The 16,354-nt window shown below is 41.2% G+C and overlaps 1 protein-coding gene across 1 annotated transcript in view; it reads left to right on the top strand.

Moving 5' to 3' along the window:
- The first annotated feature begins 493 nt into the window (after nt 1-493).
- Nucleotides 494-16,354, top strand: part of Stag1 (STAG1 cohesin complex component) — a 288,399-nt gene continuing 272,538 nt past the window's right edge. The window contains exon 1 of the mRNA XM_060385437.1: nt 494-633. The gene's annotated coding sequence lies outside the window, so the exon portion shown is untranslated. The remainder of the gene's footprint in view (nt 634-16,354) is intronic.

The raw sequence follows: 16,354 nt of genomic DNA, 5'->3' as shown, positions 1-16,354 counted from the left end.
CTCGGGGCGGGAGCGGAGCGCAGCCCACGCCGGGGAGGGGCGCCGGCGGAGGAGCTGGGGGCGGCCCCCCAGCCGGCTCTCCGGAGCCGCTCTAAAAAATGGCGGGCGGCAGCCCAGCGAGCGGGTCGCGCAGGCGCCGCGGCGTCCGTCCTTCCGCTCGCCTCGGGCGGCCCATGAGCCGTCCACAGCGCCCTCACCCAGAGGGATCCGCGCCTCGCCATTGGCGGAGCCTGGCGCGGGGGCGGGGCCTCCACGCCGAGGCCACGTTTCCCGCCCCGCTGCTGCGCGTGCGCGCAACCCGGAGGCAAGCGTTAGCGCGCGCCCCCGGCCGAGGGCCCCCTGCCCGCGCCTCAACTCCCTCCCCTTTCCGGGCAGGCCCGTCCTGTCAGCGAGGCAGTGAGCACCGTGGCCAGCAGAGGGCGGTCGGGACCCGAGTCTGCAGCGGCGCCATTGGCGTGTGGAAAATGCCACCAGATGGCGGGTTAGGATTGCAGCTCCGTTGAAGGCGCGGCCCCCGCTCCCGAACCCCCGGCGACCACCCCGTAACAACCCCCCCACATCGGGAATAACACACCGGAGACTTTTGGGGGGAAACTAGGTCGACGGCCGACAGCGCCCGGATGGGCAGCTGAGGTGAGCGCGGGCGGCGGCGGCGGCGGCGGGGGGCGGGAAAGAGGGGGAATGCGGCGGCGGCGGCGGCGGCGGCGGCGGCAGCGGCGCGGGGGGCTGGAAGCGCCGATCCAAGATGGAGGCCGGGCGAGGGAGCCCCGAGAGCGCGGGCGGCGGGCGGGCCGGCGCGGGGGAGGGAGGCCGCGCGGGGCCTGTGCGCGGCGCGAGCGGCCGGCGTCCGGCCGGGCCGTCCGGGAGCCGCTGTGGGCGCGGCGGGGCGCTCGGCTGCTCTCCACCCCCCTCCCGCGGGCCGCGGAGCCCGGGCCCCCGCCCGCCCGGGCTGCACACGGCGGTGGCGCGGAAGCCTTTGTGGCGCGCTCGGGCCCGCCGCCAAGCCCGCCCTCCGCGCCCCCCCTCCTCCCCGCCCGGGCTCTCGGGACTCGCCCGCCCGCGCCGGGGCCGGCCGAGGCGGGCTGGCGCGAACGCCTCCCGCCGCCCTGCGTTTCTGCGGTGTTTTTAGCGGCGGCGGCGGCGGCAGCGTCACATGACAACGGGCTCGTCTCTGCCGAGGGTCCTGGGGGGGGGGGGCGTCGCGCAGCTTTGACCGCCGGCCCAGGCCTCTCGGTCCTGGGGTGGGGCAGGGGGCCGGGGGACCCCGGGCTGCGGGCCCGGCGCAGCCCGGCTTTCCCGCTGTTCGCCTTCTGGGCTCCGGACGCGGGGGTTGGGGGAGGGAGGGAGGGAGGTCGGTCCCGGGGAAAGGAGTCCAGGCCGGAGCACTGCCCCGCTAGTTTCCCAGTCCCCCCCCTCCCCGGGAGAAGAGGCCAATAAAAGTTGTTTTTCCGCCTCTCGGAGGGTGGGGGCGGGGAGGAGAGCTGGGAAACGCGAGTGCGTGGAGTTGGACCCGAGCCTCACTTGGAGGGGACCCGACCCGGTGCTCGCCTGGTGTGCCGTAGGGACCCACAACCTCTCCTGGTGCGCGGATCGTCACGTCACCGCTTCTGCCCATGTTCGAGTTGTTACGGATCCTTTCCACCTTGCGGGCTCTCGTGCCCTGGGAGTGCTAAGTCGGGGGATGGTTTCGGAGCCCGGTAGACCCCCAACAGTGCAGTTTGTTGTAGCGGATTATCTGCTGTTGAAGTTAATGTTGAGCCTGGTTGCGCTTAGAAACAACTCTGTTTTACAGCTCAGCAAAAGTAGTGTTTTTATGAAAGTACCTAAATCCCTATAAAGTTGTACGATTTGTAACTTAATGGAATTTGTAACTTTACCTTTAGATCTCCCTGTGTTTTTTTTTTTTCTTATAAAAAATGCAAATCTGATGGTGAAGCTCTTATGGAAATATACAGAAAAGTGAGAATAAAAACGATTCGTCTATTTTTTAATGGATGATGGGTCCCATAATGTATATAAATCGAGGCTAAAAATTTGATCAAGAAATACTGAAGGAATGTTATTCCATTGTTTTTCATTATGGGAATGTAACCGAACTTTTTACCCAAATAAACTTCTACAAAACCTACAGGTGTTTCACTAATTTTTTTTTTTTCCTTTGCATTCTAGAATTACTTTGGAGTTTTGCATGATGTTCTACGCCTGTAATTCTGGTTACTCTGTAGGCAGAGGCAGGGGGAATCACAAGTTGGCATGGACATTTTATGAGATGCTATCTTAAAAAAGCAAAACAAGTAGAAGTCTAGTTTTCTGTTTTGAAGAGATTAATACAATTACTATGGTGTGGTTTCCCCCTTCCCCAATAGGATTTCATTGTGTGGCCCAGGCTGGCCTTGAAATCACTATGCAGTCCAAGGTGGCCTTTAGTTTAGGGCGCTTCTTTTCCTTAGCTTATGGAGTTAGGAGATTACAGGTGAGTGCCAGGCCAGCCAGTTACTAAATAGCTCTTTTGTTTTTTTGTTTTTTGCCAGAAGGGATCTTGGTATGTAGCTCAGGACGGCCTTGAATTCATAGCACTTCTTCATATTTTCAAGTGCTGGGATTACAGCCACACTTGGCTTTTGAAAGGCTCTTTTAAAAACTTTAAGGAAGCTGTGTTACAGGAAAGAGCCTTGAACTGAAAGTTTCTTGAGACAATCCCCCTTGGCTTGTGATCTGGTTTTACTTTTTAACTGCATCTTAACTTCCTCATATCTAAAGTTGGATTAACACTGCGGTTCTTTTAAAAATTGAAAAAGCCCTTTTTAGCTAAAACTTAAAACATTTATAGTTATAATTTCTTTTCCTTGATTATAGATGGATATATCTTAATAATATTAGTGCTATAGATTTAATGCATGCTTGTTAACTTTTGACTAAAGCATGAAATTATCATTAATTATTTTTGACATATGGTCTTAATAGGCATCAGTTCGCAAAATGGCTACTGCAGGAATCAGTGTCTCTGATTTTTGTCTCTGATTTCTGTAGATTTTTAAGACCTTTCAAAGGTTAACCTGATTAGGTCAGGCCCACCCAGATAATCTATAGGGCCATTAATTACATACACAAAAATCTTCCCCGCCCTCCATGTAAGTAAATGGAAAGCTGTTCTCTCCCACTCTCAAGGAAGTAGTGTGACCATTTGTTTACTTCTAATGGAGAGAGAATCATCTTCACATTTATGCTTTTAGAATCTAGACATAAGGAAAGAACACAGCTAAAGCAGCTAATGCCTCCGTCCCTTTCTCCTGTTCTCTCCTCCTTTCCACTCTATCATTTTTATCTTTCTTTTGCATTACTAGATATGAACCCAGGGTCCGGTATATGTTAGAATAGCTATGTTCTCTGTACCTGTTACTATTATTATTACTATTATTTTAATTTTTTAATAAGACCAGTGCTATGTATCCCAGGCTGGCCTTGAACTCATGAATCCCCTATCACTATCACTCAAATGCTGGGATTACAGTCATGTCCCACTACCATCTTTTAAAATTTTTGTGTTAAACTTTTTTATTGTGAATGAAGATGGTGCTCATAAGGTCAGTGGATAACTTACAGGATTTGGTTCCCTTTCTACTATGTGTGATCTGGGATCAAAGTTAGATTATCAGGATTGGTAGCAAATGCTATCTGCTGAGTCTTACACTCCTTCTCTGCCCCCAACCTTTTTGGGGTACAGGGTTTAGTTATCAAACAGACATAGATCATGCTCTTGTATAAACCGTAGAATGAGACAATTCTTAATGTAGCAAGTAGCATTTTGTCTGTAGAGAAGGAAGAGCTTAGTTTTCTGTCGTTTGGTAGGTGCAGTACAGGATTCCAGTTCAGCTATGCCATGCCAATCCCATAAGTATTTCCCTCCGGTTTTCCTTGGATTCTGGTTTTTTTTTCCCCTTCCTTTTTGCCTTCCTTCCTGCGTTGTGTATGAGGGTGTGTACATGCACGTTTTATTATGTATGTGTGTATGCAGAGGTAAGATAGCTTGGGATACTTCTACCTTTGTGTTTCCTGGGATTGAACTCAAATTGTCAGGGTTTGTGGCAAGTTCATTTACCTGCTGATCCAGATTGGTTCCCCATGAACTCTTTTTCAGTGGCTCTCTTTACCAGTTAGTATTTGAAGGACATCTCAAGTCCTGCCTCCCCTGTTACATTTTATTTTTTATTGTTTTTTGTTTTTCGAGACAAGGTTTCTCTGTGTAGCCTTGGCTGTCCTGGACTTGCTTTGTAGAACAGGCTGGCCTCCAACTCAGAGATGTATCTGCCTCTGCCTGCCTGAGTGCTGGCTGGGATTACAGGTGTAGGTCTCCGTGTCCAGCTTTATTTTTTATTTTAACTTTTATTTATTGTGTGTGTGGGTTTATGTGTGCCACATTATGCACGTTCAAGTAAGAGGATGATTTTGAAGATTTGATTCCTTTCACCATGTGGGAGCTGGGGATTGAATTTAGATCATCAGGCAAATGTCTTTTCTTACTGACCCATCTCACTGGCCTCTTCCCTATTTTTTAAAAATTTTAAATATTTTTTCTGTTTTGAGATGGAGTCTTGCAGAGTTTTCCTAGGTTGGCCTTGAATATGATTGTTTCTCTTAGGCTGGGCTACAGATTTCAATTTGAATCTTTTTAATTGCTGGGATTATAGACATGCGCCATCATGTACAGCTGCTGTTAAAGTCCAGTCTTTTATTGTTTTCATTTAGTGCTGGGGAAGTCCTGCCTGCTTTATAGAATACATTTGTTTGTGCTGTGGGTGAAAATGATTAGCCAGTGCGTTGCCTGACTGTTTCTATGGAGTTTTACTATAATTAAACTATATAGTAATACCTGTATCTTACTAGATGTTAACAGTTAAAAAGCATTTTACATTATAACTTAGTACAAACATGCATATAGTACACATAATCAAAAAAGTAGATGCTTCATGAAATATTTAACCTTTGTGAAGAACACTTTATTTTCCACTTTTTTTTTTTTTGAGAATGCTGGTTACAACCTAACAATATGTTATGACTCACAGTAGCCTGTATTGAATTGTAATCAGGAAAGTGCAAAGTAGAACTATAAGGAACCAATTTCCTTCCATCAAACTGAAAAACATTAAAAATTCTGATAATGCCATATGCCAGTGAGATAGCTGGAGAAATTACATTAAAAAAATTCTTTTTGGGAGTTGGAGAGATGCTCAGTGGTTAAGTGCACCGGCTGCTTTTTCAGAGAGCCCAGATTCGATTCCCAGCACCCACATGGCAGCTCACAACTGTCTGTAACTTCAGTTCTAGGGGATGTGCTACCCTCTTTTGTAGGGCCCTGTACACATGTGATACCTGACATACACAGAACATTTAGATAAAATTAAATAAATCTCATTAGAAGATTTTTGAGCCAGAGTCTTACTCTATAGCTTATGGTGGCTATAAAACTCTAACAAACTGGCCTAATAACCCATTATATTCTTGCCTTGGCCTCCTGTGTCTTAGTGTTATAGGCATATGTCACCATCCTGGCCTTACATTCCCTTTTTTTGGCTGGAGTTTAAATTGGTAATAGTTATTGTGTGAGTTTTCTTTTTTCTTTAATTACTAATCTGAAAGTACATCTGCTAGCTGGGTTAGGTGGCACATGCCTATAATCCCAGCACCCCAGGAGGCAGAGGCAGGTGAATCTCTGAGGCCTTCAAAGAAGAGTCTAGGACGGCCACGACTACACAAAGAAACCCCGTCTCAAAAAAGCAAAAACAAAGGCGTGAGTCAGCTACCACACACACCTGGCTTTAAAATATCTTATTTAATTTAGTTAGATTGGTTTATGTGTGTTGTACCTTTGTGTAAGTCTATGCATCGTGTGTGCAGTGGTCATCAGAAAAGGGAATTGGGTCCCCTGGAACAGGAGTTACAGATGATTGTAAGCATCATGTGAGTGCTGGGAATCGAACTTGGATCCTCTGGAAAAAGCAGCCAGTGTTCTTAACCATTGAGCCATCTCTCCATCCCTGGATAAGGGAAATTCTTGTTTACGAGGCTATGTCTACAGAATGTCTATAGTTTATTTGCAGTAGCCAAACTTTAGAAAATAAGTGTCCTTCAGTGACACTTGAGAATGGATAAATACATGTGCTTTAAAAAAGTTAAAAAGCCGACGAGGTCACATTTTTTCCCTTCCCTAATACTTTGTTAGATGTTTTAGCATCTTTTCATCTTTCTTTGTAGTTGTTTTATAAAACCTTTGTGATAGTTTCTTTTTCTTTTTACTAGGATGATGGTCTCAAAAAATTTGCAGATTACTTGTTTCCTGATGGAGATTGTATCATATTGATACTAATTCTTCTTTGAATAAGAATTAGTCTTGGACCTGGAATTTTCTTTGTGTTTGCTTTAAGAGGTTTTTATTCTGTAGCCCAAGCAGGCCTTTAACTCACTATAAACATCAACCTGGTCTCAAACTTGGAATCTTCCTGTCTTGGCCTTCTGAGTACTGGATTCCACACTTGGTTGAGGGAAGATAGGTGGTTGAAAAATTGAAAATTTAGCTTTAGGGCTGTTCAGTTTTTTTTTTTTTTTTTTTTAAATTTCATTTTGTGTTAAACTGCAATTTAAAATTTGTTCATTTAATTTGTCAGCATTAGCTTGTTTCCTGTGTTTTTCTTCTACCTTCTGTGGGGTCTGTAGCATTTTCTTTATTGTTTTTTTATAGTGTCAATGTGTTGTTTTAGTCTTGACCAGTGTAGTGGTTCAGTTTATTTTTCCAAAGCAACTTTCCAAATATTTTATTGTCTTATATTGAATTGGTGTGCTGCTTAGTTTTTTGTCAGCTTGACACAGACTTGTCACCTGGGAAGGGGAGCAGAGAGGGAAAGAGTGGGAGGGAAATCTGGGGTATCTGGCAGGGCCTTTTATCAGCACACACCTGGCACACCTGGTGGTGGCGGGTGATGACTTAAGTGGTTGCTTGGTCCCTGAGAGCAGGCCAGGTGAATTAGCTGTATACTAACAAGGTTAGGGGTAGTGGGTCCCAGGTTTGAAACCCAACAATTTTTAAAATCAGATAACATTTGACTATGATTATGTAATTGTCTATTTCTCTTGTTTTATTTTTATTTTATTTTTCGCCTAACCTGACCATGTCAGTGGATTTTTGTTTGTTTGTGTGTGTGTTTCGGGAGTATGAGTGAATCGTTACCAGGAGTAAAGCACATTTTATAAGTTTCCTTTAAGATTAAGTTTGTAGATCAAATATAATAGCTGGCTGTTTTTCCCTTCTGTAACTGGATACAGAAAAGTTATGTTTTCCTGATTTTCATTGTAATTACTAATATTTAATATATTTTTTATAAAAATGCTGTATTTCATAAATATATAGTTTGGTGTAAAGTAGTGCGAGATCTGATTTAAAAAGAAAAAACAAAAACTTAAATTTTTTTTATCTAGGCATTGAAGATAAGACCTTTTGGTATGAGTGCATTGCTAAGCTTCATCCTAGCTTGAGGTACGATTTTTAACCCCGTCTGCCACTGGCTGTAGCTGTATGTTTTCGAATCATTACTTCTTTTGGCATCAGTTTATTTCTAATTAGTTTTTGGACAAGACAACATGCTATATTGAATCCTTTGAAGTAATCATAAAATAAATTTTAAATTAGGCAATAAAGCTTTTTGAATGTCTTCAGTTTTCTCACACCTAATTGTGACATTGTTCTTTACATTTCATAGTTTATTAGAATAACTTAAGGTCTTATATAACTGAAAAAAAAATACATAGAAATACAATTTTTCACTTTAAAAGATTAGTGTGCCCACCAATGAGTGTATGTGCAGGAGGAGGTCAGAGATGTTAGACTTTCTGGAGTTGGGATAGGTGTTTGTGAGCTGCCTGACATGGTAAAGACCGTGAGTTCATTCCCCAGCATCTGAGGGGGAAAATACTGACATTACAGAAGAAACCCCAGATACCAAGACAACTAAAACATAGACCTGTAAGCAGTAACTAGAGGGCCTGGTGTGCCAAACTGCAGAGTTGAACTTTGTCCTGAAGCCAGTGTTTGCACGCCAGAATCACCGGGAAAGGGGATCCTGGAGCTATGCAGAGAGCTCATGCTAAGAACACCCAGGGTTGTGAGGTAAGTCCTCTGCAACCCTCACTTTTCCTTTTCAAGAGAGAGAGTCATCTCAGGACTAAAACTATGCCACATGTACCCATTTTTAGCTCTATTCAGGCCAACTGGAGATGTACCCAGCCAGATTTATTGAACCCGCATTTCTGAACTCCTGGTGCACAGTGAGGTGCTTGATTGAGGCTTGGTTGGAGATAATTTATTGAGGCAGTGTTAAACACTATATAAGGTGCATTGAAGTAAATGGCATCAGTTCTGTGGAGGTTTTATTCCTGTTTCACAGGTGAGGTAGATAGGCTAAGTACTTTTCCTCAATAGGGGAAACACAAAGTTTGGATTCAGGTATTTGACTCTGAAGTCTAACCTTATAAGCAACTAACAACAGTAGCAGCAACAGCAACAACAACAAACCAAACAAACCAGTGCTCATTGATTTGTCTAGGGAAAAAGCTCACATTTTAAATTTTGCTAGCCTTGAATAGAAATGAGCATATTCTTTAATTTTGAATCAATAAGTCAATTTTATGATTTTTGTGAATGTGCTGTCATATATGATACCTACTAACCACAATGTGAAAAATGCAAAATAATATACTTAACAGCATACCTGTGTGTGTATGTCTGGGTGGTGGTATATGTGTAAGTGTGTTTGTATGTGGGTGAACATGTGTGGGTGTGTTTGTGTGTATATATTTGGAGGCCTGATGTTGACTCAATGTGTCTTAGTTGCTCTCAACTTTATTCAGAAAGGGTCTCTTGCTGGAGCTTGCCAATTCCAGCTAGCCTAGTCAGCTAGCTTGCCCTTATAATCCACTATTTCTGCCTTGTGAACGATGTTATTACAAATAACTACTACACCTGCTTGGTATTTACATGATTCTAGGGGTGTGAATTCCCAGTCCTTGTGCTTGCATGGCAAGTGCTGTGGCCACTGAGCCATTTCTTCAATTCCAGAGTTCCATTTTTAGCTCTATTCAGGCCAACCTGGTGATAGAATGAGATTTTAAAAAGAAGAAGAGCATCCTTTCCAAGTATCTATTATGGGCATTGTGCTTGAGCCTTTAAATACATAGCCATAAACACAAAAACTATGGTGTCAAGTGACTTAGATTGATTGTATGTTATTTAGTTTGTATATCACTTTTGAGAAAATTAATTGATAGATGGAGGCTTTATTAAGCCTTTTTCTTCTCTCTGTTTCAAGAGGGAAATGATAAATCTAGGTGGGAATGAGATGGTCATGAAGCTGAGGTTATGACTGATGCCACCTCAGCTACCACATAAGTCTCTCCATGTTATAGATTTTTTCATTTAATTTTAGCTATATACTGAGAAATCAGGCTGACAGATCATATGCTGTGATTCCACCTGGGGAATACATGAGGTATTGTGATGATTAAGGAAAGTCATCTTTGAGAATGAGAAGTGAAGACACTCACAGAACCTAAGCAAGAAGAGTAGAGGCATAGATAGGAAAAGAACAAGACCAAAATGTGTAGCAAAGACATTTGTATGCCAGGAATTAGTTACTGTATGGAGAATCTGCACAAATAATGTAATGGCTTCCCATGATGTTGGAGTTTCTGTTTGTTTTTTGAGACAAGGTTTCTCTGTGTAGCTGTGGCTATCCTGGACTCACTTTGTAGACCATGCTGGCCTTGAACTCACGGAGATCCTCCTGCCTCTGCCTCCCAGAGTGCTGGGACTAAAGGTGTGCACCACTGCTTTGGATAGTGTAAGGTGTATTTGAAATAGTTAGGACTCTCAGTATGAATTTTGTTATAAGTAAAATCAAAGGCAGTGGAAGAGTTTTACGCAGAGGAATATTTAAAAATATTTCTCGGGTTTGAGAGTACATAATATTTGCTTAGCATGCCTGGGACTCTTAAAGTTTGATCCCTAGCACCAAGGCAGACAATACTAGCAAATCCACCCAAACAAAAACAAGAAAAACAAAAATTCTAGCACATTTTCTATTAACTGGGTGCCTGTTTTGCTTCCTAGAGCACAGTTAGCAATATCTGCAGATACTTTTGGTGGTTGCAACTTGGTGTGATGGTGTGTGATACTGATATCAGAGGGTAGAGACCAGATGCTATTAAAGTTTTTTAGTAGCTGGAATAGCTTCCTGTATCAAAGAGTTTATTGCCCAAAATAGCAATAGTGCCAAGGTTGAGAATCTTTGTTTTACTCCTATGTGAATATTGGAGTAGGCAAGAGAAATGGAATGGGAAAAGGGGAAGGGTAGGTTGTTAACTAATCTGGTGATAGATACAGTGCCATGGAAAATTGTGATTGATAGAGGTAACAGGGAAAACCTGTTCTGATTTTGTTAAGAGTTTTGGAGATAGGTATGTTAGTAGAGAGGTATTGACAGAATACAATAAAAGAATGAAAGGGAAGGAAGATTTTAGTTTAGCTCATGATTTTAGAGGTTATAGTCTCTGGAGGGGGATGGGTTGGTTTATGAGGTAATAGTGTCTCTTATCTTAGTGGTAACTAGAAAGTAAGGTGGGCAGTGCAAGAAATGAATGCTTGCGTCTCTTGACTTTTGCCTTACCCCCCTTTTATTTCATCTACACTATCACCCCCCCAATATATGGGATAGTACTGCTCACATTCTAGGCTGGTGTTTCCCTTTCAGGGTTATCATCTCTGGAAACATCCTGACAGACTGGTCTAAAGGTCGACTTTACAAATCGAGTGTCATTTCATTCTGAGTGGGTTAACAGTTGAGAGTCATCATCACAGGAAGTGTTTCTGACTAATAGTTTAGTAAATGGTAGTGCTATCCTGTAGTGACATACTGAGGGGAAGAACTGGAATGGAGGGTTCTGACTTCTAAAAAATTATTTATTTTTGTGTTTCTATGTATGAGTGTGTACACTGTCTAAGGTACTTTGTATGCACGACCAACTCAGGTTCTTAACCTTCCATTTTGCTTGAGGCAGGGACACTGTTTGTTTGTTTGTTTGTTTGTTTGCTATTGTACCATATATTCTAGGTTGGTGGCCCATAAGCTGTGGAGGAGTTTCTTGTCTTTTTGCTTCCATTTTAGCTGTAGGAGTGCTAGGGTTTATAAGTAGGTGCTATTGTATGACGTTTTAACGTGGTTTCCAGGAATATGAATTCAGGTTTTCATTTTGTATGGCAAGTGCTTTTAGCCACTGAGCCATCTCCCCAGTCCTCTCTGATTCTATTTTATTGAATCTGTGAGTTCCTATTAATAGATAAGAAGAAAAAAATAATAAGCTTTTGCAGTCCACAATTTATCACATTGTCCATTCAGTGCTTTTTAGATCTTTCATCTGTTTTCTTGGATTTTGTAGTTTTTCTTTCTTTGTACTGCTTAACATCTGATAGGATGACCTTTTGTATGTATCGCTAAATACACAGCTCTTCTACTTCTGGCTTTTCTCATAATTCCACAACCATTTTATTGTTGCTTTTCAGAAATTATGGAATTGGAATAACTACTAGCAATGATCAGTATCTAATTTGTTAATTTCAGTTTTTGATTTTTATACATAGTAAATTTTCAGTTCCAAATTATAGAATATTTTAAAGATACGTTAAGTATGGGTGGGACTAACATGCATATAACTCAGTTGATATTTGGTCAAAGACAGAAAAAAAGGTGGTAATACTGATTTGTAGAGGCTGCAGGATGGCTCAGCAGGTAAAAGCACTTGTTGCTAAGCCCAAGGACCTGAGTTTGATACCTGTGACCCAAATGGTAGAAGGAGAGAACTGACATCTGAAAGTTGCCCTCTGACATCACATGTACACATGTGTGCTTCCCCAGATAAATAAATGTAAAAAAAAAAATGTGTAAGGTGACTAAAGTATTTTTATTAAGATTGGCCTGGGGGAGGGGTGGACAGTGATGTATTTTAGCAACTAAGAGTATAAGCCTGATGACCTAAGTTTGATTTCTAGATCCCACAGTAAAAGGAGAGGACTGGCTCCTACAAATTGTCCTCTGACTTCAGCATACACAGTGACACATGCATATGCATGTGTTCCTAGACGTGCACATCCTCCTCCTCTCTCTTTTTCGTATACTCTGGTTAAAAAATATTTTAAAGGTATTAAGAAATTTGGAAACTTAATTAAAATGTTTACATAGACATACTGAGTAGCACTTATAATATTTTGAAAATATTTGACAGTTTTCTTTGCTACCTTTCTAGCTACCTTAAGAAAGGAAATAGAGGGACTGGAGAGATGGCTCAGTGTTTAAAAGCACTTGTGGCTCCTTGAAGGGGGTCTGGGTTTGGTTCCCAGTATACATAATGGTGGTTTACAGCTCTTTGTAACTGCACTTCCTTCCAGGAGATCTCAGGCACTCTGTGACTACGCTTGCATATGGTGTGCATACATACCTACACATATACATACATTTATATAAACAAAACCCACCCATTACACATACATACATACAGAGAAAGTACCCATTACACATACACACATACAGGCAAAGCACCCATTACACAGACAATAAATCTTACAAAAAAAAAAAATTGAATTGTCAGGTAGGAACATTCCGTTTTCTAAAATAAGAAATTGTTCTTTCTTTAACAGAAGGCCTGTTAAGATATTTATATATATTGAGCTTTTTAAGTGCTTATCTTTGACTAGACATTTAACAGTCTTTTCCTCCTTTTTACTTTTACACAGTAGAACCCATATATATATATATATATATATATATATATACAACCTGTAATACCAGCTCCAGGGGCTGACATCCTCTTCTGGCCTCTGTAGGCGTCCATACACATGTGATATATACTCAGATGTACACATAAATTTAAAAAAAATGTGTAAAAGGATTATTAGCCTTTAAAAACAACTGCTGGGTTGAGCCCTGAGACTCATGTGTGTTAGGGATTCTAAATCTGGTTTTCTTAGGGCTTCTTTCAGTATTTTTTATAGATGTTCTGTTTCCCCTGTTTCTGTTTGTTGCAGTGTGTTCTTATTTCTTCTCTATATGGTTTATTATTTATTAGAGGATTTTTTTTTTTTTTTGGGTTTACCTGGTGGTGGAAACTTAAACTTTCTTTGCCTTAAGTCATTTGACCTATCATACATACTTGCTCTGCCTCAGGAAAGAATGAATGAATTTTGACTCCAGTGACTGGATTGTAATTTAGATTAATTTTTATTAGCAGTATGTCCTTTTGTAAATCACTTTGACCTCACTGCCTCACATGTATTGGGAATAAATGTGTGTCCTCTTCATTCAAGAATGTTGGTTAGTAGATGAACTGGCTAATCAAACAGTGTTCTGTAAACTATGAAACATTAGTATAGGCTGTTTTCTTTTACATCTGTGTGCATGCAGATTTCTCAGCATTTATTCAGTTAGATTGTCAGTTCTTAATATGACGCGAACACTGATAACTGTCTGCCAAAATTCTGTTTCTCAGAATTGATAAGCATAGAAATTAAATTATGATTTACACCCAGACATGTAAGGTTTAGATGACTAAAATAAGGGGTGTATACCAGGATGTCAACTTATTGATTTACACTGAAAAATTAACTTAGAAATGGACTGCTTGTGCTGCCCAGTAAATAGATTTTTTTTTTTTTTTTTTTTGGGTAGGGAGACTTATCTATATCAGAAGCAGATTATAATCTGAAGATTGATTGGTTAACCTGGAATGAACTCAAAGCAAGTTGCATCATTTCAGTTGTCACAATTATTATACTTCTTATGCATTGACAAATCTATCTGCACAGTAGCAGATCTGTGTCAGATCCAGGGACAGTGTGGGAGATAAAATTCTAAATTTACTTAAACCCTCTTGGTTTTAGCTTTAAATAGTTACACACTAGATCTGAGTCCTGCTTCTAATGGTGCCTTTTTAAAAAAATTATTTTGTATATGTACTTCATTCTAGAGATCATTTTATCATTTGAGTCTTCACAATTTCACTTTTCACCATTAACTTTAATTTTAAAAGAACCTTAACTGTGTGTCATACTGCTACATGTGTGGATTCAATTATTTCTTGTAGAGTTGAGATGGATAAATTGTTCCCAGTACTTCCCTTGCTTTGGAAATAGTGGTCCTTTTCTTTCCTACCTCTTGCCTTTCTTTTTGAGAAATATTGAGGTAGACTTCATATAGTGTACAATTGTTTTGCTGTAAATTTATAATTTAGTGTTAGAAAACTTGGTGATCATCACCACTATCTAATATTAGAATAGAATGTTTTCATCATCCCCCAGAGAAAAATCTGGGCTCATTTGTAGTCACTTCTAATTTCTGCTCCTACTCCTGATCAAATACTAGTCTGTTCCTACGTATTTGCTTGGCATATCTTGTAATTATTGAGATCATATAATATTTAGCCTGTCTTGTTATTAGCCTGTTTGAATATGATTCATGTTACACTCTTTTGGTACTTTTTTTGAGGTAGGGTTCAATATTTTTAATTGTGAGAAATATTTCATTTTGTTAATTTATATATCAATTGTTGGACATTGGGTTTTCTTTTCCCCCTTCTTTCTCTCTTCCCTATTTCTCTTCTGTTTCCTTTCCTCCTTCCCACTCGTCCCTACTTTTCCTCAGATGGGTCTTGCTGTATAGGTTGTCCTTGAACTTACAATTATTACTCTGTTTTGCTATTTCAGTGCAATTACTACAGGTATGTGTCATTATGCCAAGTTTTAGATTTCCAAGATTTAGCCATTTTGTATGGCTCTCTGAACTGTCAGGACTGAGATTTGGTATATCATGTTTCTGTTCTCTTTCTCACTAGTACTTTAATTTTAACTTTCAAGTGAAATTGTTTATTAATTTCCTTTTGGGATTATTTATTGTATATTGAAAATCAACTAGGTTTTGTTGATCTGGTGTCCTGTAGCTATGCCCAATGTTTGCTTAGTGCCTTTGTGTGTGTGTGTGTTTGTGTGTGTGTGTGTGTGAATTTTTTGGAATCATATCTTCAACAGGTAGAGGTAGTTATCCATCTTCCTATTCACAGTTGTGTGGCTTAAATACTGTGCTTAGGATTTCCATCGTGCTGCTGGATAGCACTGTTAAAAGTCAGCACCTGTATTTGTTTGTTTGTTTGTTTTTTTTTTAGTTATTTATTTTTATTTTAGGTGTATTGGTGTTTTGCCTGCATGTGTCTGTGTGAGGGTGTCAGATCCTCTGGAACTGGAGTCACAGACAGTTGTGAGCTGCCATGTGGGTGCTGGGAATTGAACCCAGGGTCCTCGGAATTAGAAAAGAGCCTTTAGTTGTTTACTGTTGAGTATGTTTTTTTTTTTGTTGTTGTTGTTGTTGTATTTTTGAGACAGGATCTCACTGTCTCACCCTGGCTGGCCTAGAATTTGCTATGTAGACCAGGCCTCAAACTCATAGATATCTGTCTACATCTTCCCCAGTGCTGGCGTCAAAGGTAGGTGCCATTACACATGGCTTACTGTTAACTAGTAACTGTTGGCTTTCTGGGCCTCCTTGTTAAAAAACCTGTTTGTCTATTGAGTTGATCATGTGTTATCTTCATTCATTCTGTTAGTGTAGTATATTGATATTCTTACAGTGAAATATCTTTACATTTCTAAGATAATTTCACTTGGTCTTGGTGTATAATTTGTTTCTGTAATCCTAGCTAACTTGCATGGAATTTGCTTTATATGTGTAGACTATCTTGGCTTCTAATTTTAAATGATCTTTCTTCCTCTGCTTACTGAGAGCTAGGATTATAGAAAAGAGAGAGAGAGAGAGAGAGAGAGAGAGAGAGAGAGAGGATAATATATGTTTATTCATTTATTCACTTTACATCCAGAACGCAGCCCCCTCCCTACTCTCTTTGTGGTCCTACCCTTTCACCCTCTTCCCCCTTTACTTCTACCCTTTTCTCAGAGAAGGGGAGCCCCCCTCGTATATCAACCCACCCCAGTATATCAAGTCTCATCAGGACTGAGTGCATTCTCTTCCTCTGAGGTCAGGCAAGGCTGCCCCACGAGGGGGAAGTGATCCAAAATCAGGCAACAGAGTCCATGTCAGAGATAGCCCCCGCTCCTATTACTAGGGTACCCACATGAAGACTAAGCTGTACGTCTGCTACATATGTATAGGGGGCCTAGGTTCAAACCATACATGCTCATTGGTTGGTGCTTCAGTTTTTGTAAGCCTCCATGGGCCTGTGTTAGTTGACTCTGTTAGTCTTTCTTTGGAGT

Source organism: Meriones unguiculatus, chromosome 6 (assembly GCF_030254825.1).
Source record: "Meriones unguiculatus strain TT.TT164.6M chromosome 6, Bangor_MerUng_6.1, whole genome shotgun sequence".
Classification (NCBI taxonomy): domain Eukaryota; kingdom Metazoa; phylum Chordata; class Mammalia; order Rodentia; family Muridae; genus Meriones; species Meriones unguiculatus.
The sequence above is the reverse complement of the archived record's forward strand: the minus strand, read 5'-3'. Positions and strand labels throughout refer to the sequence as shown.